Below are 25,054 nucleotides of genomic sequence, written 5' to 3'. Positions count from 1 at the left end.
ACAAAGCAATAACAGTTAGTTTCATCATTCCTTCTTTCGGGAATAAAATCAAGTAATTCACGATTAGTGACTACAACACTTAACACTTAGAATATGAGAATCTCACATGATCATTAAGTGACCGTGATTCCCAGTAAAACTAACAAGCTAACGAAGTTACCTACATTTATTGGGATATTTTCTCTTTTTGCACGAGAGGAGAAGTACCCACTATCATTGATTGGATCAACAATATTATTCCGAAGCAATATGACAAGACTAGTAATATGGACGGCTTGCAATGCAACCTCCGTCTATATACTTCAAACAAGCCATCTATTTCTCCTACACCGTATTTTTAAAAACACGGTTTATTCATGTCATTATAATGAAGAAAGTGAACTGCTCCCCAACAGTTCTTTTGGGGCATTTTTAGATTCAAGTTTCAAGATTTGTTGCTGGGATGTCCATAAAAATCAGTCTAATGAGTAGGTTACTGAACGTCCAATGATCATGACATAATGTATATACGCAATCTAAGCATATGACGATAAGAACATCAATCACTCAAGGTGACAGATACAGTGCGGCATATCAGTTCGCGTTACGAGACAAAGCTCGAAAACCGGTCATAATAAATCGAAAAGCAGACCCTCGACTACTGCTGAGACTATTTTCACAAGCAATGTATTTCATACGGAGGATTTAGTACTCGCGATATGATAACACCAATCATCCCTGCAAATTATTGTGCGAGGGACCGTATGGTAGCCCGGTGTCAACATTGGTTCGGTGAAAACAAATCGGCCAAAACGAGCAACAACTCCCTTACGTGTTCAAGTCATCCGGGAACAAACAATCACAGACCAGACATATGGGTCGTTTTCGACGAGGAAAACACAGAAGGTACTAAGATGGGTGAACTATGTACTGAGATGATGCATCAACGATATAATACATGAAATATATCATACACAACGCATAGGATAAGCTTTGGAAAACTACATACGACAATTGGATTGAAGGTGTACCAAGGGTTGTTTTACATCAAACCAATTTGCATAGGTAGCAAATTTGCTTTACGTAACAACAATGGATTCTTTGTCATATTTTGCCAATGGGATAGGGTCTGAGGTGGAAAATCCAAGATCCCGTCGGTATACGACACCCCTCGAAAACAACTATAGAATGTGACAGATTGATAAAATAGGATGATTGATTGACGTTGAACCGCTGCCAAATACGTAATTTCTCTATTAGGAAGCCAAAATTGAGTATACGCTACGACCATTCTCACGCGTTCGCGCTGATGTTGTGGATGAGACCTGCATATTCAGAGAAATTAGGAGCAAGAATTGCATGGATTCGCAAGATTTACAGGGATATGACAACATTACATCAGCTGTATCATATTTTACGGAATGATCACCATATCAAGGACCCATACGAGATAAATAGTCGCTGGCATCATGCAAGTTTACTTCTATTGGTGTGAAATAACTGTATATCTGCCGAATGATAAGAAATTGGTTGGGCCGGACATCGGACAAGAATCTATTTTCCGAAATCATTTAAGTAGGATCGATGGGCTTAGTTTGATCGCAGTGTGCTTGAATATCGTCAGAACATGACTTTAAAATCTTTGAAATGACATTTTAACTATTTCCAATCAAACTGCGATCACCTTAGAACTCGATCCTACTTCAATCACTTCGGACGATACTTTCACGTCCGATATACAGCAAATTGCAACCGATAATCCTCTCAATGTTTACTTCAATCATGTCCGCGCATGTATCCCGTAGTGCACGTTAATTTTGTATGCTGATCACCTAGAAGTTTGTTACGACATTTGTCAATGTTTCAGCTCATATACATGTCGTACCGATACATAGCTTACTATAGTGTTGCTACAGCTTTAAAACTTATGCAGTGACTAAATGTTAATGGGCAACGCATGGGAATGCAAACGTGAGAGTGGCTGTGTTCCTTTTCGGCAAATCAACATCTTTTGATACCACTAACTCGTGATGACACCAATCATATTGGTAAATTTTGAAATCGCAACTGATTCGTCGAGGGACGAAAAAATGTGGATTCTTCTGGGGTATGAAAATATGGCGTATGTCAACGACTCACAATGTTAATAGCCCGTAACCCACCATAAATTACCACGTCATACATAAAGAATATTGATGCATTACTGGCTTACATCAGGTGCGAAATCTGGCTGCGTCCCCATCGCGTCACGCCGAACATAACACGGAGCTTAAGTATATCACAGTAGCACCCAGAGGCTGAAGAGCAAAACAATGGGGAGTAGAAGTCATAGGTGAGTAAGGCAAATAATTCAGTAACAAGATAGTCAGACTGACTTGTCATGAGTGGTGAAGATTACTAAACATCTTTGATGTGGGAATCATATCGCTCCGCGCCGATGATTGACAGGTGTTGTACATTCAGATTGGAAATTGTGCCGGGAAACGATTTCACTGAAGTATGCACGGGCGATTACGAAAATTTTAGAATCGAATTATCGAAGGCATTTTGGTAAGTGGAAATTGGCTTGCGCGAAGACGACTGCGCGGCGAGTCTGCATATCCAACTACTTATCCTTCTAATGGCTATTCATGACTCAAATTGAGTATAAAGTCGTTTGAGTGATAGAAAACGTCATATATGGTAGCCATAAAATGTATTTATTATATAAATCTTATTATAATATCCGGTCTTAATATCATCAGATACCATTCAGTGCATCGCCAAATTGTTCAGCAAAGACAATAGGACTTCAAACGGCATCACGTATTCGGGTTGATGACGTGACCAATTAACACTTATATTTGCGTATATTTCATTTCTCTTTATCGGAAGCTCTCTGTAAGATAGTAGTGGATGTGCTTATAGCTAACGCAAATGCGATTACTACACATCCCGTTGCACTCAGGTTGTAAGAACGATAAGCGATATGACTGACAAAAAGAAGACATTTATTGCGTAAGAAAGGAATTTTATAAGTAAGTCGACAAATAACATCAGCGCGCCCGCACCGCGGTTTTCTCTTCTTTATGGTGGAAAAGTACACGGAAACGTAACAAGGTATAACACCACAAAATGGATGGATCCGTGGATATTTTCAATGCCATGTTCTGAAAATACTCCCATAAATGTATGTGATGTGTCAGATTTGAGACGCGTTCCTTCTTTTGCGCGAACCGACAGAACAGACAAGATCTTTTAAGAAAGAAGGGCCTCCTAAACAAGGTAAAAAGGGAATGCCTATGTCCGAATGTCGTATTTCCGCCCAGACGCTCAACTTCCGCTAGTTCAGGACGACTCTATCACGAAAATATATGGAGACTTGCGCTCTGAACCGATTAAGGCACCAGGTTCGTAAACGATGCCGAGAACAAATACCATAATCCAGGTAATTGAGACAATAAGCCAGCGGATATACTGGAGGAGATTACTGGCTGACAAGTGCCGATACTTTTCGTGGCGGTGACAGCGGCGAGATTCGAGGAGCGAAAAAAATGGACGCGGAAAAAATATCTGAGAGAAAGAGAGCTATTTCGAAGAAAAACACGATTCCGTCACAATCGCCGTTGTCAATCGACACCCGAGCGCGAAAAACTTCTCGCCTCGTTCCGCGGATTGAGGATTTCTTTTGTTGACACAATCTCACTCAAAAATAGAAACAATAAACAATCTATTGTGCGGAGCATGTTAAATCCAGTCAGCAAATCAATTTGGTTTTGTTTCTCAGATAATTCTGTTTTTCAGCCCAGACCGCGCGATCACGACAATTTAAAATACATCAAAAGCATGTGCCCGGGAACACCAAGCCGCGAATAATAAACGCGGATGGTATCTTGTAGATTTTATCTGCGTCGTGACGACACGGTAAACTTCGTATGTAGCTGGTGAGTACACGCTTGCGCTACATATATACAGGGGCGGAGATATTATTTGAACACTGATTTGCGATTACGCAAAAATCGTCAAATAATCGGTTCCATAATCACAAACATTCCAAATGATTTTTCTGACAATCAACAACTGGCCGGGTATGCTTCCAATCAGAGGTGTAAGTCCGCATTTCGGGGTCGGGTCATTGGAAAATATTTCAGTCTTCAGTGTAGGGACCAATGTCCACACGACCATTCAACGATTTAAAATTTTTTAGTAGTTTTCGAGCTAAGATATTGTCAGTCAATATTGTCAGGTTTGGGCCCACCCCATCTTGGATTAGAATGCTTTCAATTCGGCAAAACTAATTCGAACTCGTATATTTATTACTCGATGAACTTGACAAATATCTGGTCAAAGTGACTCAGAAGTATAGTAATTGTGGTTTTATGGGTCATAATCGATTGCATTCGAAGTGTAATCTGTCACGATTATCGTATAATGCAGTAATTGGCGCAATCAAACGATTAAAGCTGTGATGTCTACAGATGACAGAATAGTTTTGTCATAACAATATTTGTTAGCCCTTGACAAATCAAGCTCTTTAAAATATCAAGTGACAAATAACGCGTAACAAAAATCAAATCGACGCCCGTCGGATTTTAGCTCACGCATATCATGTGGAGGGCAACGTGATATTCACCTCAATATTATTGATACCAAATGGCAGTTGTTGTATACACAATGTTCTACTGGCGATATAGCACCAAAGACAATTGACATCACATATGATCATGCGATTCTAATGATTTCGATGGCTAAGTCAAATTACTGTCATTAAGGTGACAGGTAATGTATTATGGGTAATCAGCGTTGCAGTATGGTGCGGTATTGAGAAAGGCCGGTGATATCAATCTAGCCTAGGTGAAAGCTGCAAACTTTGCATTCAAATTTCTGAATGCCGTGAATCACTCCTTACACGTGGCGAACACCACAACCGAGCAATCTAAACATGCGGCGTATAATAATGGGAATTTACAGTAATGAAAACCTGAATAGTTGACTGGCGGTACAAAACTTGAATATTGTTTACAAGGCCATACGTTTATTGCAGCATAATTCATTTAATTCGAAGACTCTTTCACATGAAAACAAATAAACTATTGGAGGTAAATCTGTGTAAGCTTTTCAGGGTTTAGTATAGTAATATTCGGCTGGTAGTAATGTTTTCTTCTGTTCCATATCTATAATTGCATTTGTACAATGTACATGTATCGTTCTTTGATACCATTACGATTTTTTTCTCTCTTTCGACCGGTTAATAGTATACTAGTATACATACATACCTAATACTTAATACATATATGCTGGTGCAACCATGGATCAATCAATCAATCGTCAGATTATATTTTCATCTGCCCAAGACACACACACAATGTACAATGCGATATACAAGACACACAATGCGATGTAATGAACAGATAGGGGGATGCCGAACGACCAACCAGTTGATGTCCACCTCGACCGAGTGCCCGATGTCACAGTCTCCTTTGATGTTACATCACAATAACAAGGGTTTGAGCCACGCACCCAGCAGATATGACTCGTGTCTCACCTTAGTCAATGGGGTGTATTAATGTGGCGCCACGTGATGCATTTCATCGTGCAACAACTATATTCAAATGTGCGGATGGATTTTGAACTCCCGGTGGTTTACTTTTGAAACTTCATAGTTGGAGATAACGGCTGCGGTCCGGAAAGAATTTATGAGCATTTGTAGTGCGATATCAAAGGCTGTAATCGTACACACACACACACACACACACACACATTCCGGTTTCGATTGCAGATGCAAAAAATTAAAGTTGAAGCGAATGTGTACTGTGCAGAACCTTATAATATGGGAAAATGAAAATCAGGTTCTGAACAATGCAAGATGGAAGAGCCGTTATAGTTTGAGATGTTATTCACGGTAGGAGCTAAGACAGACCATTTCCAGTTACGAAAATGATTAATCCGCACTGTCCACTGTATTAACTTTGACCACAGAGACAAAAATAGCGCGAAACACCACATATGCTCGATTTTAACTTTTCAACACAGAAAAATCGTGAAACAACATCGTCACAAAAATAGCCTCGACGCAGTCGGAAACATAAACAAACAATTGTACTTCAGATAGGAACGGTACAACACGGATCCGCATCGAGTGTTTAGGTTCCGAGCCACATCGACCAAACAAACAACTGCTCGCAACTGTGTGTGTACGATAACCGGCGAAGCACCATATTAGGAACTTGTTGATCTGCGTGTGCGGACAATTAGGATTATATCCGTAAAACGAAATAAGGCGTGTCTCAAGCAATCAACGGTTCCACCAGACACGGATAAGTACGATGCGTTTCGCGATATAAGAGTCGGCATATTCTCGTGATCAAACAGTGCATTCATATTCCATTTAGTTGAGGTATAGTTCTCCGTTCGTAGTTATGAAAAAGGATTATGCACATGCACATGATACACACACGGTAATCACTAAATTGTTCTCATATTTGTTTTAGCATAATTCTCTGCGGTCTCCGTTAATTCTCCGGATAATGAAACAAGCACACCGGAATCAGGGAGACTGGAATTATCGTGTCAACAGTTCGAATATAGAATCAATTGATTTGAGCGCATATACGGGAGTAATCACATTCAGGGGCCTTTGTACCTTCTTATTGGGCAAAGCAGTTTTGGTTGTAAACTTCCAGTAATCATCTTAAATGATTTGGGCAACACGGTCACGCTCTCAAAGATCCCTTAAAAGTCAAATTGATGTCGCTACAATAATGAGCGTGAATACTGCTCCCCACTTTCATTCAAGATACCTTTATTTCGAAATACTACTGGAACTTCAATTCAGTGACATAGATTAATATTTCATAATATAAAATTTTTGATTCGATTTCACCCTCCTATAATCAGGATAGCAATGACATTGTCTTCACCTCGGGCAGATCTCGCCTTGAAACGATGCTTATGGAATAGACATATCTATAGAAAGATGCATCATCGACTTATTCAGTTATCACAGCTTACATCAGTTCCGATAACTATACTCAAATAGGTAGGACGTGCTCACTGAGGTAAAACAGTTTTGAAGACAAACGAAAGATCCCCTACACCTAGAAGATTATTGAGAGTTCAGGTCAATAAGCCTTCTGTACCACCACAGTCAATGTCTGATTTAATGGCCATTACCAGAACGAGCACAAATCGAGCGTTTGTCGTGACCGAAAGAAACTAAAATTGAATCCTATTGGGACAGCGATAACTTCATCTCGATCACGGTTTCATAGGAGTTTACCACCGAAAAGCAATTGGAAAAATTAGCGCATAAACGCATCCCGCCGAGACATCAATGTAAACCATACTAACATTATTTCAGTATCGCACCTATCTCGACACGACAACCACTTGGGGAACTTTGGAAATAAAATTACCTTCGGGGATAATCAACGCGAGCAAATTCCCGTCGGGTCAGAAACAAAGTTTCAAACTATAGCAGAGGAGAAATTCGTACACCTTCATTTCATAAATATAATTTCTAAAGATATATGTGAAAATTGATAGGTTTCGGTAACCCGATAAAAACTACGCAGTCTAAGCACCGCGTTAAGCCGCAATAAACCGTCGGGATTGGTGATCAAGTCACTGGTTTCTAAATATAGAATCGTAGTAAATATAAACCAATCGCAAAAACTACCGACCGTATTTGACGGCGTAAGTCAAGTAGTAAAATCGGACGGACCTATCATTATGGTATCAAATGATAGCTCTACGCTAAAGTTTATGCGATTTAGCTGAGAGGGTGTTTTTGCGTCATCTTTATAGTTATCAGTAGGTCTTTTGGTGTTGTGAGGGAAAGTGAAACTCTTGCATTACTCTGTACAAGTGTATAGTCGTTTAAATGACATCGTCAGTTACGGACACTAGCGGTTTGCGGTGCAAGTTAACACCTTGTAGATATCAGAATTATCTATGGTGAGACATTCAAAACGCACTTGCCAGGCGCAAGTGGAACATACACTCACACTGGCATAACTAAGTTTTGTTGTCTATTTTATTAGCCCCAATAGCACCTGGGGAACAAGACGTGAATTCCCATCTCAAGGTAGTCCACAGATTGCCAAAGGTTGGAACACAACATTGTATAATATCATGAAAGACATGTGCCAAGGCCAAGAAATGTGCAATTGTCAACGGTCAATTCCTTTATTGGATGCGATTCGTACTAATAGAATAACACCACGAATATCGAATATATGTTTGTCCCTTTTTCTTACGAGGTTTATCATCTCACTTATATTTACGATGCAACTTAGGGCGGAGCATGGACCGGAGACGGATTGGATATTCGGCCGGATTTTCTCATTTTGGCCGGAGCCGGGTCAGTATTTTTTCTGATATGGCCGGAGTCGGAGCGGAGCCGGATCAGTACTTTTTACTAATAGCGTGACATCCTTACCCTCTTCCACCCTCGAATCAATTATTAAAGAGAAACGTTCATGGAAATAAACCACATGATAAGACCAAGTTGGCATAATAAATTCAGATAAGGGTTGGGTTTGATCTTTGGGTTTTTACTGTCCTGTTTGCATTGTTTCAATCAATATTCAATACCCTCCTGTGAGTGGATGATTATTATCGGATTTTTTCGGACCGGATCACGGTCATTTCTAAAATCCGGACTCGGAGTCAGACCAGAGAGCCGCTCCGCACCAATTTCAACTTAAGGCTTTCCGCAAAGACTGCATGTATGTGACCGTGTCACACCGTTTGTGAAAATATGGCAAGGGACTTACGGGATTAGACCAGTCTATCCCTACAAAATGTAGCTGTTTTTCACAATTTATAACGGTCTGGCGGGAAGTGCAGAATCCAGCACATGAACACCGCGCACAATAAAGAATCCCGGGAAAAGCATACGAAGCCGAAAAAGCTCGCCGCTAGGAAAGTAACGACATCTTCGTGGTCTATTTCAGTGGTTCTCAACCGCTGGTCCGCGGACCGGTGCCGGTCCGCGACGACTTTCCTGCCGGTCCGAGAGGTATCTTACAATTTTATAACTTAAATTCCAGATGAAAAGTTGAAGGCTTTTCCATCGATAAAATATATTAAACATTAAATTTTAAACTGATTCAGAACTACGCGAGGTAACATTAGGGCTGGAAACATGCTCGATTTGACTTAAAGTTAAAGATGTGACATATGACGACATGCGAGCGACAAGTACAGAACAGATACGACCTGAATCATCGCTAAACACCGCAGTTGGCGCGATCATTCGTTTTCGATTCATTCATTTTGTGCAGGACCGTAACTGGGCAGGTGTTATATTGCGGCACGCAATGTATTCGTAGTTGCCATAGTATATAGGCTTACCATATTTTGGAAATCTAAAAAGAGGACACTTTTTCAGAAATTTGAGACTTGCAAAACCGGATAATAATTCTCAAAAATCGGTGAATTTTTCCCACTTTGTGATCGGTTGACTAAAAAAAAAGGCCAACTTTTCGCTCAGAGCTCAGATCACCGTTTTTCAATCCGAAATACCCGCCGGAGCGTCACTTCTGTGCTAATTTACGGCATATCACTCGCATTTTGCTCTAAATGTGACCGAAATTTTCAAATAAGAGGACAAAATCTCAAAAAAGAGGACAAAAGGGCGTCCTCCGAGGACACTTTCAAAAAAGTCAAAAAACAGGACAAATCCTCTTAGAAGAGGACGTATGGTAACCCCACCATAGTAGCCTATGCGTCCGGTGGCAGCGGGCAATGAGCAAGGTGCCTGGTTCGACTCCGAAATGCTTCTTCTCTCGATATTGTCGAAGAGAAGAATATTATTCGAGTTGGCGTATATTCGGTTAAATCCACGCCCTTCTGCGCGAAAGACTGTAAACGACTTTGGGCGGTAGCACGTTTATCTGGACAAGGCAATTTTACCTCGACCCAGCAGACTGACTACCACAAAATCACATGGATGCCATCATGAAGATAATGATTACGATAAAAACCCTCCAAATGTCACTCTCTAAAATCATATGATTCCAAAAAACGGTTGCATACTTTACACTTTGACTTCATTTCAATTTTGAAAGTTTACCGGTCCGCCAGACATTTTTTGAAATTTTACCGGTCCGCGAGGTGAAAAAGGTTGAGAACCACTGGTCTATTTCGTCCTATTTGTATCCATCGATCTTTACTTGTAATAATGCGAAAGCTCCCATGAATCTCATTTTCACATACTTTTCTGCTAGCACAGAAAGATGAAGTCGCTTGTTGCATTGAATGCCAAGTGCCATATCCGTAACAGTGATCGCAATAAGTCTAATCATGATACCACACCTTGCGCTTTGCGGTCCAACGTTATGAATTATGATATCTCAAAATATAAGATACATCAGGAATAATCACACACAGTCACTACACCCTGGGGGTCGAAAACAAATGAATTCTATGTTTAGGTAAAATAGAATAAATATTGCGATATTTTGCCTACGTCATTCCCACTATTCCTACGAGGATACATGACTTATTATATATGTATACATGTACGTACAATAATATTTAATACTACCAATAATGTTTCTCAGATGTTCAGTTCACATTACTCCAAATGCCATGGTCATTAGTCAATGGTCATTCAGGCAAAACATAAACAGAGACAACTTAGTGACAAGTATGACTCACCTGTGTTGGCCAGACGTACTGTTCTCTGGCACCACTGAACTTATATATAGATATGTACTATGTGTATCTATATAACGCTGCCACCAGCTGGACAGTGTAAAATCGAAGAAACACGTGGAATTGTATGGAATCAACCTACACTTCGGAGGGTTTTTGCCAAAAAAACTACATATATTCAACATGTGGGATATAACTACCTGACGAAATAATCCAAAGTCGGCAGCTCGAGTGCTTGTATACGCGAGTACTGCGCAGTTTGTTATGTATGCTAGTCAAAAATCTGGACTAATCAGTTAATGTTCAAATACATTTTTTGGCATTCTAGAGGTGCATTGGTGCTCTATCCAGTGGAGAGTTTAGGTGCTCGGTGAATAGTCGAACAGAGATTAGGCGACCAGTAACCAATTACTTCTACCAATTCTAAGTAAGACTGTTTGATACACTTTTACTCCCGTCTTTTACCTGAATATTGTCTTTCATATCCAGTTTTGAACAAGTAGAGATAATTTTTAACTAGACTAAGCAACAATTCCACGTTTATTGACAATACAGCTCACTTAATAGTTGACTTCAATGTGTTTTATAGGTTGTTCGCCAAGACTAATTCTGCGAAGCATAGTCCCAAATTTTAAGTGACTTCATTAACCCCCTCTCCGTACAATTGCGGCAGTTTTGCTGAGCCATGCTAGTTTATGGCTTACGCGATACCTTTAGTCGTTTATGGAAACTATATATACTTGAACATAGAACTGTAAGTGTTCCATTCTAGTCTGACATATTGGGATGGGAGCTATTAATTTACAGTGAGAATAGAAGTACCATTGGTCAGCAACGAATATCGGGTAAGTGTAGTTATGTCCATAAAAACAAATGCACTTAAAATGATACGTCAATGCTCCATTCCACAGAGCAGAGATGTGGCACTGACGGCAATGATACTGAGATTATGTGCATGTTGCGAGTTGAGTATAACGGAAATTATGTATAGCAGTACGTTAGGAAGAAGACATGATGATGGAGTTTGCAGCATTCGAATGAGTATATTTATATTGATAAATTACAGATTGCAAACCACTGCCCGAATCAGCGAACAATAGGCTATATAAAAATCTATATCTGTCTCCAATTATATTTGGAACTTCAAGTGCAAGGCGGCGTCAATTTTGGCCTTATGGCTACATGAGTACAAACCGCATGATCTACCGACACTGTGAGATAACTATATAGGAATGTTAATTATAGGAATGACATGGGCCCTACTGACTGAAAATAGCATAAACAGTTTCAAATTGATTGTAGAATGAACTGTTCAATATAGTGCAGCACTGCAGTGTTAAATATAGTGTATCAGTCACTGGGGCACGGCATTACCCTTAAAACTACACAGTTATTCAATTCTGACAAGCGACCGCCATGGAAACCAAACGGAAATCACACTATTGTTGTGTATTTCCGAATTAGCAGTTTATCGGTAGAAGTGGTAATGCATTGTGTATTCAGACCATATTCTAGAAACAGCAAAGAATACACTTCTACCAATGAGCTTACACCGGCATCATTGAATTTCCCAAAACATACACTTCTTATGATGGAGGTTGTCAGAGAATTAAATATTTCAAAATAAACAATATTAGCGCAAAGGGTTGTTAAATCCATCGGCGGGTAACCCAAAGCGGAAAGGATTCCCGTATAATTCATGTATTAGCGGGCGCTTCCTCATCGGTTCTTGTGATTTCGTTGTCGATAAGAACAGAGCATTTAACAAAAGAGTACACGTGAACTCGGTCATATACTTGTCTTAACAACAATGATCGCTGTCCATTAGTTTTCGAAAAACCGATTTAGGTACCACGCCTGATTAGAAAAACAAGGATTTATAGATATAACACATAATCTTTTGTAGATACAATAATTGAAATCTCCATGCGAATTCGGAACCAGCTTATCTTGACGATCGGAAGTTGCGCGCAGTGATTTTGCAGTCACTAACGATGTCACGGTCGGGTAGCAATATTTTCAAATAAAATACAATATAAGATGCCCGGGTGTCCGCCGATTCAGCACTGGCGTATAGCATATTTTAACCAGTGGTTATCAACAGCTCGTTTACCAGCTTACACGCATGAACCTTCCAAGCAAGTATATCCTACATCGGGGTTGCGCAAACTTTTCGTTGCAGACTCACATTGACATATTCACAAATTCAAAAGTGGCCAGTAACGAAGTACTGCGAAGTAAATAGCACAGGCAGTTTTATCTACTACCTACTTACTGAAATAGCTATGCAGTAAGACTACTTCAACTTCTTCTGCAATGGTGGTCACTGGTCATTCTCCGCTAGTCGAGAAGATGTACACTGCAATGTTGAAAGTTGGAACACACAATTCACTACCAAAAGCATGACATACCCATACCCAAACTACCGGTTGACATCAACCATCTGGGGTAATTTTCTGATATCACTTTTTGCGATTTAAATAATTTATGGATTATCTTGACAATCGTTACTACCATTTGTAATTAGGTATAAATAAATATCATTACTTCTCCATATACTTGGGCGTCATCAATGACTAAATGGACCACCTTTGATCTAGGTATTATACATGGAAACCTCTGAAATATTGTTGCAAGCAACCATGCAGTCACCGACATCACTGCCGCAAACCGACCAAATCCTAGGTCAATATTAATGACATTGTTCAATACTATACTAACGTGACTTGCGATTAAAACACATTAATAACAATATCACTTTTTCTCCCGGAATTGCTGAAGATTAAATCTACAAACTGATGGGTAAGGGTAACCATCAAAAAGCATGAAAAAATTAAAACTTGAAAATGCAATCCGTGCAATCGACCGCGAGACGTTACAAGTTCGTCGAAGATCGGTTTGTACAAAAATACTTCTACACACCTCGGTCTTTCAATGCTCGACACTTTTCATCATTTGCATGAAACTTACATCACAAAGAAAACACCACACACGAGTTACAGAATCGGAAGGTCGCGGTATTTTAATGTAAAAGCATAACATTTGAAGATCCTGATCGCATTTGGATTGTATTTCGATGTTTGGCTTTCGCGTAACTGCACTTGGGCATAGACATGGCCATTTCGAAGCTACATTTTTATTTATTCTACGCAAAAAAAATATTGGGTATATAAAATAGTTGGAGTTGGCCGGTGCCAGGTTGTCAGGTGGGGCTTTATCCGTCTGTGGCCGAAAACCGTTGCTACCTTAGACTACAAAATTCCATTAAAAATATATGAATGACTGCTGCATTCCTTGGTGAAATAATGAATTCGCTGTCTTCTGGCTCTACATCTATCCCTTCTTGATTGAAGATGGGAGGCATTGCGTTGGTGGCGGGCCCAGGGTAGTTGAGCGTACATGTATGGACCCGTACTGTATTCCAAGGTAAAGTTCCGCGTAAGTTTAAAATTCAAGAGATTCAAATATCATCATGTCCAAATGTCTGACTTTTTCATTGCCTATTCAGATAAATATATCATGGAGAACGGTAGCGGTTTCGTGATCTCGATAATTAATTATTACCTGTATCATTGTGACGCACGATATTTAGGAAAGCCGCACAAGGCACAAAGAATAACCAACAAAATCTAAAAAAATGTTCAGTGTTATTCAATGCGTTATTTTAGAATGCGGGCGCCTATTTACAGCGATTTTTACATAAGAATTTATATATAAACTCTAATTACAGTACAGAACAAACCTGACTTATCGTGGATCGCGATTTGTCGTTACCAACCGATTGTGGACCAACAATCGAAGTATTCATTGAATAACACCTTATCGAAAATATACTGGATGCACGAGTTACTCACGCGTTAGTCAAAAGGCACCAGTAAATTACGCCTCGAGTACTAAGCATAACGGAAACTATTGGGCATGCATCTATTTTTGTTGTAATATAATGGCACGCTGACATTTGTACAGGTTTTATTATAGACATAGTTGCAAAAGCGCAATGTCCGCTGCGAATCTCCAACTGAAGGTGCATTACACGGATATCAGGCGGAAACCAGTATTTTCCATGTCGAGCGGCGCGATCCCAAAACACGAGGCGAAACTTGCAACATACAAAACAGTTCCCCGTGACAGCGAAACAAAAAAGAAGCATTAGTAGCTTTTTTCACAATGCAAAAACTCCGATACGGGCCCAGTATTAGGTTTTAGCACCAGGGACACGGGAACAGTCGCAACAATTTTTCAGGCCCTGGTTTCGTTGGCAAACCGCCGAGAGTTTCGCTTTTCCTATTAGAGTAGCGCCCTCAACACGACTGCGAAGTGAGCAGCCATGCGTGCGGGGGATATAAATCGCTTAAAACCCGTAAATATCGCGAAATAGACGGTATCACATGGTACCAGTCTACCCCGGCGCGCTGCCTAATTTACAAAAAGCCTGTTATGCAACGGTGATAAACGCATTTCGAAACTAGACGGCGGAGGAAAGCAGCGACTAAATCGCGCGACCCGCATCGTGTTATTCTGACATTAACGTGCTTAGATTTAAGGCGATAAAGTGTTGTGTGTTTACGATGGCATTGTTCTGCCCATGTATCCCGTGTTGTGGCAACTTAAACCAGCGCGCTGTGACGTAGGAGAGCAACACTGCTTTTCTGCTCCCGGCGAATGCAAGTACGGACGCGAACCACCAAGTGCAACTAGTCTCATCACGATTATAGATGCTATCGCGGCAGTGATTTTTAAAAAATTCGCGTCACTACCAATGCCGCCGAGATGCAATTCCTAATAAGGAAGGCGCAGGGCGGATTATTATCCGCGTATATTCAAAAATAAATGGGCACGTGACTAGCACGGCACGGAGTGCTACGAAGTTACTGTTACATTTTGTTCCTCCGGAGCAGGCATTATCAAACTATTTTACCGAAGACCCCTAAAATGTATTATGGGTGTTCTTGGACGCCATTTGCGACCTAGTCCTAACTGCATTAATTGGACGTTACGCGATAGAATTAGAATGATTTGCTATAAAAATGTTTGATAATCAAATGCAAGAAATAGCCATCGTTATTTGTTTCTTCATTATCTTCAGTTTGCTAGGTTTCAGGGCGTGAGAGATTTTTTATTTGGCCATGCGATGAGCAACCTTATTCAATTCTGCGAGATGATTATACTTTAGTCAATGTTATCTCGGAGGAATCGTACCTGTTTCCACTTTGTGAGAAACCAAGAGTTCTCCAGCGAATTTTAGCGCGAACCCCTAAAGTATAGCTCGGGTGTTTGGACCCACTTTGGGGCCCAGCCCTAGAAATTATTCTGAACTACAATAATATTTAACTGCCGATAGAATTGCATTCATCTACATAGGTTTGATTGTTCTCAACACCCAAGAGGTTAGAACGAGCAACACATTGATATGATTCAGGCACAATCGGAGTTCAAAACAAGACACAACCCTATCTGTGTAAGGAGAAAACGGTAGAAAGAAGAAGGTTGTAACAAATCATCTGATAACGCAGAGCATTTTTCGAACCCTTTTGTATTTCAAACAGTTTCAAATCTGAGAAACGTCCCTAAAACAATGGCAGAAACAATGCGGACGTGTCGAGATACGATCACGACACCTTGTCAAAATTCGTCCTGGTTTCTCTTATGTGCTGATGGCAATTGTTGCAGGATCGCTGACTCTGAGTATCTTCTCTTTGGTTCGGGCAATCTCGTGTCTCTCGTCGTAGCCTTGCCGAGGCAACAAAAGTCCCTTGTGCTGAGTGATATCTATTTTATGCAGACGGATACTGAACTTGCGACTCTTGTGAACCCGCCAACGTAACGGCTACTATATGAAAGTGAAATCGAAAATTAAACTCAAATCTATAATTGAATCTAATGGAGACACACATCTCCGCCTCAGCTTCCTCCAGATACCAGTAAACACACTATACTCCGCACACAGCTGCGGTTGAAACCAGATAAACTCTATACTCAAACGTTTTCAAATCTGCATGGAAAATAGATGGACATGCGATGAAAATAATGAGTAACTCTCACTAACACATGCTGAAACCATTGATTTATCCTATATAATCGAGCATCCTCTATAATCAGTATTTCGATGTTGGAGGTTGGAAAAAGTAAGTCTTCGTAACGTTGTCACTGATGCAATACTTGTGTAATAGAAGCAAAAATGGAGTCTGATGTAATAGTCTGATGTAGAGCGGGAAATAGAAAGGTATGAGAATATTCTTTCGGACGCTATGAGCAGGGAAAATCTGTACTTATGCCGAAAAGGGGGTCTCCTCCTTTAATGATTAAAAACGCTCCATCGTAGTATAATGGTGGCAAAATACGCTTCATCGAGGGATGCAGTTAAACCAAGAATCCATTTAAAACAAGCATGTTTAAAACATGCCCCTTTTTTAAGACATGTGTTTATTGTTGTTGTTTTTTGCTGTTTTTTAGCCATGACGCCATCGAATCTTTAATTGTGGCGTCACACTGGATTGACATTGTAACAATTAGAATTTTTCACGCCAATAAATCGACGTTTTTACATTGTTGCGTGAGGCTTTTGCGGCCCTACAGTATTTCTGTCACGGGCGGCAGCTCACCCATCTCTGTTCTATACGCCATTATCCACGTTCCACCCGTACAGGCCAATTCACCTGCTGAGCCCATGCAGTATAGGTTGTGATTGAAAAAGCAAGGGATAGGATTTACGAGTCAGATTACGATTACTCGAAATGGTAGGCCCCGAATCAGACAATGGAAGACATACCGACAATCGGGTGTACGGGTAGAGCAACTTAAGTCGACAAAATAGCTTCGTAACTGCGAAAAATAAGGATAATTGATTGCCGTCCACTGGAGACTGAGTATCGTCAACAGCTGGTCCGCACACTCCAAGCCACATAAAGATCTGACTTGTGATAGCGTCCAGAACATAGCTAATATTTCACCAGTTGCAACTTCCCGTGTCATCTTTGCACCCAGTACGCATCGGTCAGCGCATTTAAGGTGCTACAAACGTGATGGTATCAGATTTCGACTACGGACTACTGGTCAGGTTTCGACACGAGTATATACAGAATAATCGGAATGTGATTAGGGTGATTAGTCCACTCGCGATTGTATTACGAGGAATTGTGGCAAGGAATTGCTTATTAATGAACGCGACTGCGTGATATTTGAGCCGAATATGATAATGCAGTGACCTGCAAATACTGTAGGAACGCCCCAAAACATCCACTAAGCAGATGTTCAGTTTACGAAAACCTTACAAAAGCGTTCCGTTCTGTAAGTAGTTATCATGCAGACACTGCAAATCCAACAGTCAACAGTCCATGCACTCAACATCGTAATAACGACCAAACTACGACAAAAGAATCTTACAGCGAATAAACTGTTTTCGGGTACAATTGCGTACATATGAGCACGCGAAAAAAACATGCCCATTGGACCAGTAACGAACTATGAATGGAGAAGACGATTCCTTAAATAAGGTAATGTCGAAATACCGATGTAGCGATTTATGTTCGCACAAGTAGTTGCAGCACTGGTCGTCAATTTACGCAACCAAAAATGAAGGTCTCGCATAAATTACAAATGCCACAAAGTAACAAATATCTTATCCCTAGAACAACCCATCGTTAACCAAATCATTTGTTATGAAATGTTATCAGGACCTCGAGTGAAACAGATAACAAGACGAATTATACGGGCATATGACATCATCGGAGAAGCTTCGCGCAGAACAAACACATCATATTGATAACACCAGCCGAACAGAGGGAGTACTGAAGAAAATCTTCCGTCACTGCGTACTACGTCAATACCAAATATGGTAAATACAAACATTCTAAATTCTATAGTAATTGTTGGATTAAATCAGAAGCGAAGGAGTGTCAAATTTTACCGATTTCAAACCAGAACGATGTTCGTTTCAAGATAAGGATGTACAGTTGGCGCCTTTTGATTCAATACAAACTAAATTAGTGTCTGATCAATATTATAATTTCATATGCCGCTTATGTGAGATGAATTTTACTTCGAGAGGAATCGTTCCATTGTGGAATACAAATGCTCACCCGCCATCGACACATTTACATGGCTGCATTTGCGGCAGGACCATCATCCTTGGCAATTTATTTCAGTACTGGAGCTAGGATAAGAAAGCCCCGGATATTGTCGATGGCCTTGTTACACGGGCAATAGCGCAAGTTCTCGAAGCGAAAAAATGTCACCACTAACGTTGCGCGACGGCCAAATCGGGGACCAGCAAACTATCGCGGCCAGAATTTCATTTGTGTGACGATTCGATGCTACTTCAGTTGTTTGAGCCTGTGTTTTGTTCGGACATATTCATTAGTATGGTAATACCAGTGTCATTGAGGCGCGTAGACGACTAGACGTCGGGTGTTTTCGAAAGATTTTGTGCGGTGCTTACACCTAGGGTTGAGACTTCGGGATCAAATTTCAAATCCCGGGATCGGGATTTTCCGGGATTTTCGCTCCTCAATCCCGGGATTAGCAAAGTATCAAAATGGACATACAAGCTACACAAACGACATATATTCCTCATAATATTGACGTAAAAACATGCTCCCGTGAATACGAATGAAATCCAGCGATCGAAAGACACCCGTTTAAATTCATATACCGCCTGTTTCGTGTAGGAGTTGATTTGTCCAACGTGATCGAAAAACGTCCATCATTCCGTCACATTACCATAAGCTCTTCTTCCACACACTTGCGGATTTTTTTGCTGTGCTCGATCACGAAGTCCCGAACCCGTTTGTGACATCTTGGCAAGTTATAGCCGTCAGCCTTGAAGGCCCGACAAATTCCCTCACTTTGGAAAAATTTGTTTAAATCCTAGCCCGTCCCCAGCAGTTAGCTGACTAGGAAGTTCACCGGACCGAGGATTATGCGATTTATAAAAGGAATCGATCTTCCTCGTCTTCATTTTTGACTGATCTTTCTTTGACGTGCCCGATTGAGTTATGGGTGATTTAATTACTATCATGTGTACGGACCTCAAATGCGTTACCAGTCCATTTGTGCTATACCAGTGGTTCCTAACCCTTTTCGACTAATCGTCCCCTTATCAAGCTCGACACAAATTTTCACCCTCCATCCCCTATCGCCCCATATTTACGGATCTGAAGAAAAGGACATATAAACGGGAAATTTATTCACCTAACTTTGATCGCCAAAGAATTGAGTAGATAAAAATGTATTTTTTCCGAGTAGGTGCTCGAAAAACCGGTTTCCGCCGTTAAGTTGACCATTTTAGTCGTATGCAGAATAAGCCATCTTCATTCTTCACGTGCATTTTCTGGCCGTGATGATTATATATATCTCACTGAACATTTTCGCCCTCTAATTGCCCCCTTGTTTCTCAAAATCGCCCACTGTGGGGAGATTTCGCCCACGTTGGGAACAGCTGTGCTAGACCCTGAAGCTTTCAAAACGTCTTGACACAAGTTGCATTTGGCTTTCATTGCGATAAATCCCGGGATCGGGATTGCTTCAAATCCCGGGATCGGGATTTCCCGGGGTCGCAACGCTACTTACACCCCAAACGCAACCATAATCCACGCGTAAAGCTATGCTGCTAGGTAACACATGACCGGCACTCGAGCTATGTCATCTTGCTGCCTTGCTCGCCCAAGTCTAAAGAGACCATCTCCTTATGTGATGATAATTTGATCGATCTATTTGCACATTTTTGCTTCTTTGTAAACTTTGCCACCATAAAATACGCCACTGTATACTGCGTAGAACAGAGACGGGCAACATACCCTAAAAGTTAAATTCTGAAAACTGAATGGTGAAGTGTGTTTAATACTAGCCCACTTATATATTGAGCTGTTCCTGTGATAAGGCAGTAAATACGATCCCATTAACAAATATCACATTCGAAAGAGTTTTTGGTGGAGCATCAGGAAAATATGTTCATGGTTGTCGACAAGAATCGGTATCTATTTTGGAAACTGGAATAGGACCCGAATCGAGATTGTCTTTATGTCGTTATCGGGGTAATTGGTGAATTAAACGATTACATTAAAGCAAAATACAGCCCGTGATAATATAGTCCAAGCTTGCACAGACGTGTTACTCACAAGCAAAAATTGAAGACGTGAATACATTGAAGTTGAAAAATCAGTCACTGTTGTTGTGAAAAGCCATTTAGACGCGTAAAGCAATAAATTTTTTAAACTTCCACCACTTTGAGCGAAAACTAGAGCATGAAGTTTGCGAGCCTCGCGAAATCACCACGAACACCAGCCATTTTCAATGTTTACGATATGACGTCACGTTTCCAAAAATAGGCCGATTCCAGGTAAGCGCGACACAAGAGACATACCAGCAATTTACAAGCAGACATCTTAACACGATGTCCGCTTATATTTTGAACCCCTGCAATTCCATTGTAATGAAAGGTAGATGCGTTCAACGGGTCTTTAGAACAGACCATTCCTGCATTGGATTTCAACTCCCGATTATAATTACTTATGCTTACAGCAATCTGGAATCTAGAGGCTATGAAACCACAAGCGCACCTCGAGTCAATATTTACGACGCGTAAATGGAAATTCGATGTTTTGCGCGGGCACTTTCGCGGAAACGGCTCTGGTCAACACCGCGCGGCGGTAAAAGCAACGATAACCCGAGTTAAGTCCCGCATTGTTCAACGCAAAGGTCACATTCTTTTCCGTCGATAAGAATTTCGCATTTGCAACAGCAGAAAGCATATTCAACGTGACTGCGCGTCGCAGCCGTGTATATTGCCTTGTGGAAACGGTTCAAACAGCACGTGCTACTTACTGCTAGCGAAAAATCGCCTTTCACCGCACAAGAGCCGTTCCAAGAATAATACAACAGATGTCTCGTAAACAGTACTGCACTTTTGGCACTGGCGAAGACAGCAGGCGAGTCGCAAAGGTGACGAATTTGCTTTCGTTGTATTTAGGCAAAATAATTCATGAACTTTCCAACAAAAGACTTTGACACCGACACAAATGGAGTTGTCGAGTAAAACACGCGGGACAATATAAGCGCACAATCAAACGCAATCGCGGAACGCATTGTTTCAATCTTATCGAGAAGATCGCAGATTCGCAATCGCGAAAGTCGGAACGCACAATTAAACCGCGGTGGTCTGGACCACCGCATACGCGTCCCAAACACGCATGAAAAGCACGGGAGTGTTTGGTGTATCAACGCCGATTAGAATGAGGCAAAAATGTAACCTTTTGTCGTGAACCGCCGGGCGCGGTTGCCCAGAAATAACAGGCTCCGTGCGTCCAGTGCAAGAGTTCATATCGCGAGCCGATGTTGCCGATTGTGGCTTTCAACTATTCCCGTGTCAAGGTCGCAGGTGATTGCTTCAAAGTTCAAGGTGCTTGCTTCAATATAAAACACTGACGGGGCTGCGAGGTTATCAGTTGCTTCCACAACACGGGGGATAGGCTGGGACTGACCGCGGACACAGGTTTCCGGCGATTGTGACAAGATTTCGAACAAAACATATCTGCATCATCTGACGTTGATGTGTTGGTTTTCAGCACGCGATTCAACTTTTAAACCGTGTCGTGTCATAGCGTGAATTACTCATGATGTCTCTTCTGTCATTGATGCAAAAGCGCTCTCTCTCTCGCAATCTCTCTCGCTTTTGATATTCGCATCAATATCAAAATTTCCATGATATTTTGGTCGCGAATTCCCCGCGAACAACTGACGGTACAGGTCGCGAAAAGTATGCGCAAGTGTATGAATCAACGACTGTTGCGTCGGGCTAGTTATGCTTGGTTATGAAAATGATATGAAATATTTTTCACTTTGGATAACGTGAAGTAAAAAGTAGCGTGATGGAAGTTGTCACAACAACCGGGCGAAATAGCCCGTGTATCAGGGTAATTAGATTTATATGTTGCAGTGCTATTACTAGGGCGATTTTTTGCATGTCAAAATAAGTCAACATATTGTCAAAATTGTAAACAAAGTCAAAAATTTTTTGACCCCTATCGTAAATTGAGCACTGTCGGCGCACATATCATTTGATATTTTACAGCTTGTAGTCTGCTTTATAGGCCTGCCATCGCAGACGGCCCATTGCCTGCTCATTGTGAATCATAAACCGTCAAACGAAACAAATACGTTGACTTGGTGTTATGGTCAACGTACCGCAATATCCTAACTGAAGCAAGACTGCTTGGGCATTGCATGGTTCTGATATCATCAAGAAGCGCATGATGAAAAATTGTGATGTAGACAACATTGTCAGAATGAAGCAACACGGTGTGTCGTCACCAGCAGTGTACGAACAACTTCAGTGTTGTCAGCCAACAACTGCTGCTGTTGAACATTATTTGTCCATTTTTGGCAAGCTACCTAGTAAGGACAGACACTACCCGAGAATGTAGGAAAGTATCTTTCGTTGTACTACAACAAATTTTAATTATTTCTGCCAAAATACATCACGTAACTGCTGGAATTCTTCATAGGGCCAGATTTCGTTAAAATACAAGTTTTTTCATGCAAAAATTTGTCAGTTTTCAAGTCAAAAACGTTTTTTCAGGCCAAACTACTTAGTAAGGACAGACAGTTCCAACCAGAAATGAAGATAAGTAGTAGAATTTTAACAGTATGTGCGAAAACTGCTAATTTGCATACGTGAGATCAAGATTTGGTCAAAATTAAGTTTTTTTAGGTCAAAATAAATCTCTTAAGTTATTACTCATCGTTAGTCATTTTGCATTCGTCTCGTATGTGGGTCTTGTAAGTTTGAAACTTTCCAAAGTAATTCCGATTGAATTGATTCCTTTCCATGTTCTACTTATATTCGACTAGTTTTGGAATGTCTTGAAAATCACTACTACTTGTAATTTTGCATACGTTTATGCATTACTTCTCCTCCTCCTTGAGTAGCAATTGCGAATATTTTGAGTACAACTGATATTAGATAGGATCTAGCTAGTTCATGAGGTCGCGCTTGATCCAAATTCCACAACGGAAAAGTTACCCGCAAGTCGTAACAGTCAAGAATTCCTATGTGTGAGTTCAAGCACTGTGCTGCTATAAATCCCAAGTTCACAGGCCCAAAAGCTCAACAATCGCCGATACAAGTCATTCTGTTGTCAAATGCTTCAAATTACAGGAAGCATATACTATTGTTTTGATCAATACAACGGTTTCGTGAATCGCGCCTGTTGACCAAACGCACACAGATTGTCAACTACAATATCTCCCAACACCATCAAAATGAGGCAATTAAACGCAACGGAACATTGACTTAGTAATCACTGCTCCGAAAAAGCACAATACAAACCGCAAAAACACCGGGATATTCCGCGCACTCGCTACTGGTGGCATGGGATAATCGTGCGGCACGCTAAACACACAAAAGTTCAACCGGACACAACCAACTAATCAACGCCTTTCCGGTTTACGCTGGATAGATAATTACAATCCCGTCTACAAAAGAGATTTCAATAAGCCCCGCAATTGGTTATAATGCAAGGAAGAGACATTCCGTCATCGGCGCAGATCATCCGAACTGAAAATCTTGTCAAGATGTAACATGTAACAACTACCCATCCTCGTGACAGACATATCGACCGGTATTATTTTGTCGCTTTGCTTTCGGAACATCAATGCATTTGACCACCAGTAACTCCGTATAGGCTTATTATTCGTGCCATTAAAAAACGCTGCCTCGCACATTTGTCTGCGATTGGGCTGCAACGCTTCATTGTTGCTGTACGCAAAGACATCAACAGAACAAACTATTATGTCATATTGGGTTGAGCCAAAACTCGCGCTGCCGGCGCTATTCACTCCAATACGAAACCGGTTACATCATCACCACCATAAAGACCAAAGAGATTTGGAACAGTGGACGCCAGATAAAGCTCGTGTTTTAACTTGTACGATTTATGCCAAGCCCTGTTGCGACGCATGATTCATCGGCGATAACGCTGGATATCTTCAAACCTCTGGTTTATATATGCGTATTGCCGTCTAGATTGTATATAACGAATACGCAAATCGCCCTACACATACATTTATAGATATGTTGGTCGGATGTATTTGATTGCAACCCGGAGAAAAATAGCTTGCAGTTGGACACCGATTTGATCCGATGACTAACCATGTCCAGTCCACTCCAGCCCGATACTGAAAAATCCTTCTTGAATGTCAAACCTTTGGAGCAGGATCTAACTACTACATGAAATCAATAAATATGAATAGAAAAATGGGAAAGCTAAAGACGAAAGAAGCGTAACAATAAAAGATGTTGTAGATTGCAATCGCTCTGCAAGCGCATTCTAAAGTAGGTAAAATTTCACCCAAAATATCACAGGCGGTTTAGCACATATACGGCTTGTACCATAAGTTTAATCGCCATAGTGTCAACATGTTGTAGAAATTGATGCGC

The 25,054-nt window shown here is 40.9% G+C and overlaps 1 protein-coding gene and 1 long non-coding RNA gene across 2 annotated transcripts in view; both read right to left on the bottom strand.

Moving 5' to 3' along the window:
* LOC145459015 (WW domain-containing oxidoreductase-like) overlaps positions 1-25,054 on the bottom strand; it is a 101,407-nt gene that overhangs the window by 38,120 nt on the left and 38,233 nt on the right. The gene's annotated exons all lie outside the window — the stretch shown is intronic.
* Positions 10,365-23,328, bottom strand: LOC145459017 (uncharacterized). Its single transcript, XR_013921256.1, has 2 exons — positions 20,190-23,328; positions 10,365-19,059 (listed from the first exon to the last, which is right to left on the bottom strand). It is a non-coding gene; the product is annotated as an uncharacterized LOC145459017 (long non-coding RNA).

The sequence above is a fragment of the Botryllus schlosseri genome, chromosome 16 (genome assembly GCF_051294905.1).
Source record: "Botryllus schlosseri isolate E-star chromosome 16, Bs_hap1, whole genome shotgun sequence".
NCBI lineage: Eukaryota > Metazoa > Chordata > Ascidiacea > Stolidobranchia > Styelidae > Botryllus > Botryllus schlosseri.
Note: the sequence above shows the minus strand (reverse complement) of the source record. Positions and strands in the feature narration are given on the sequence as shown.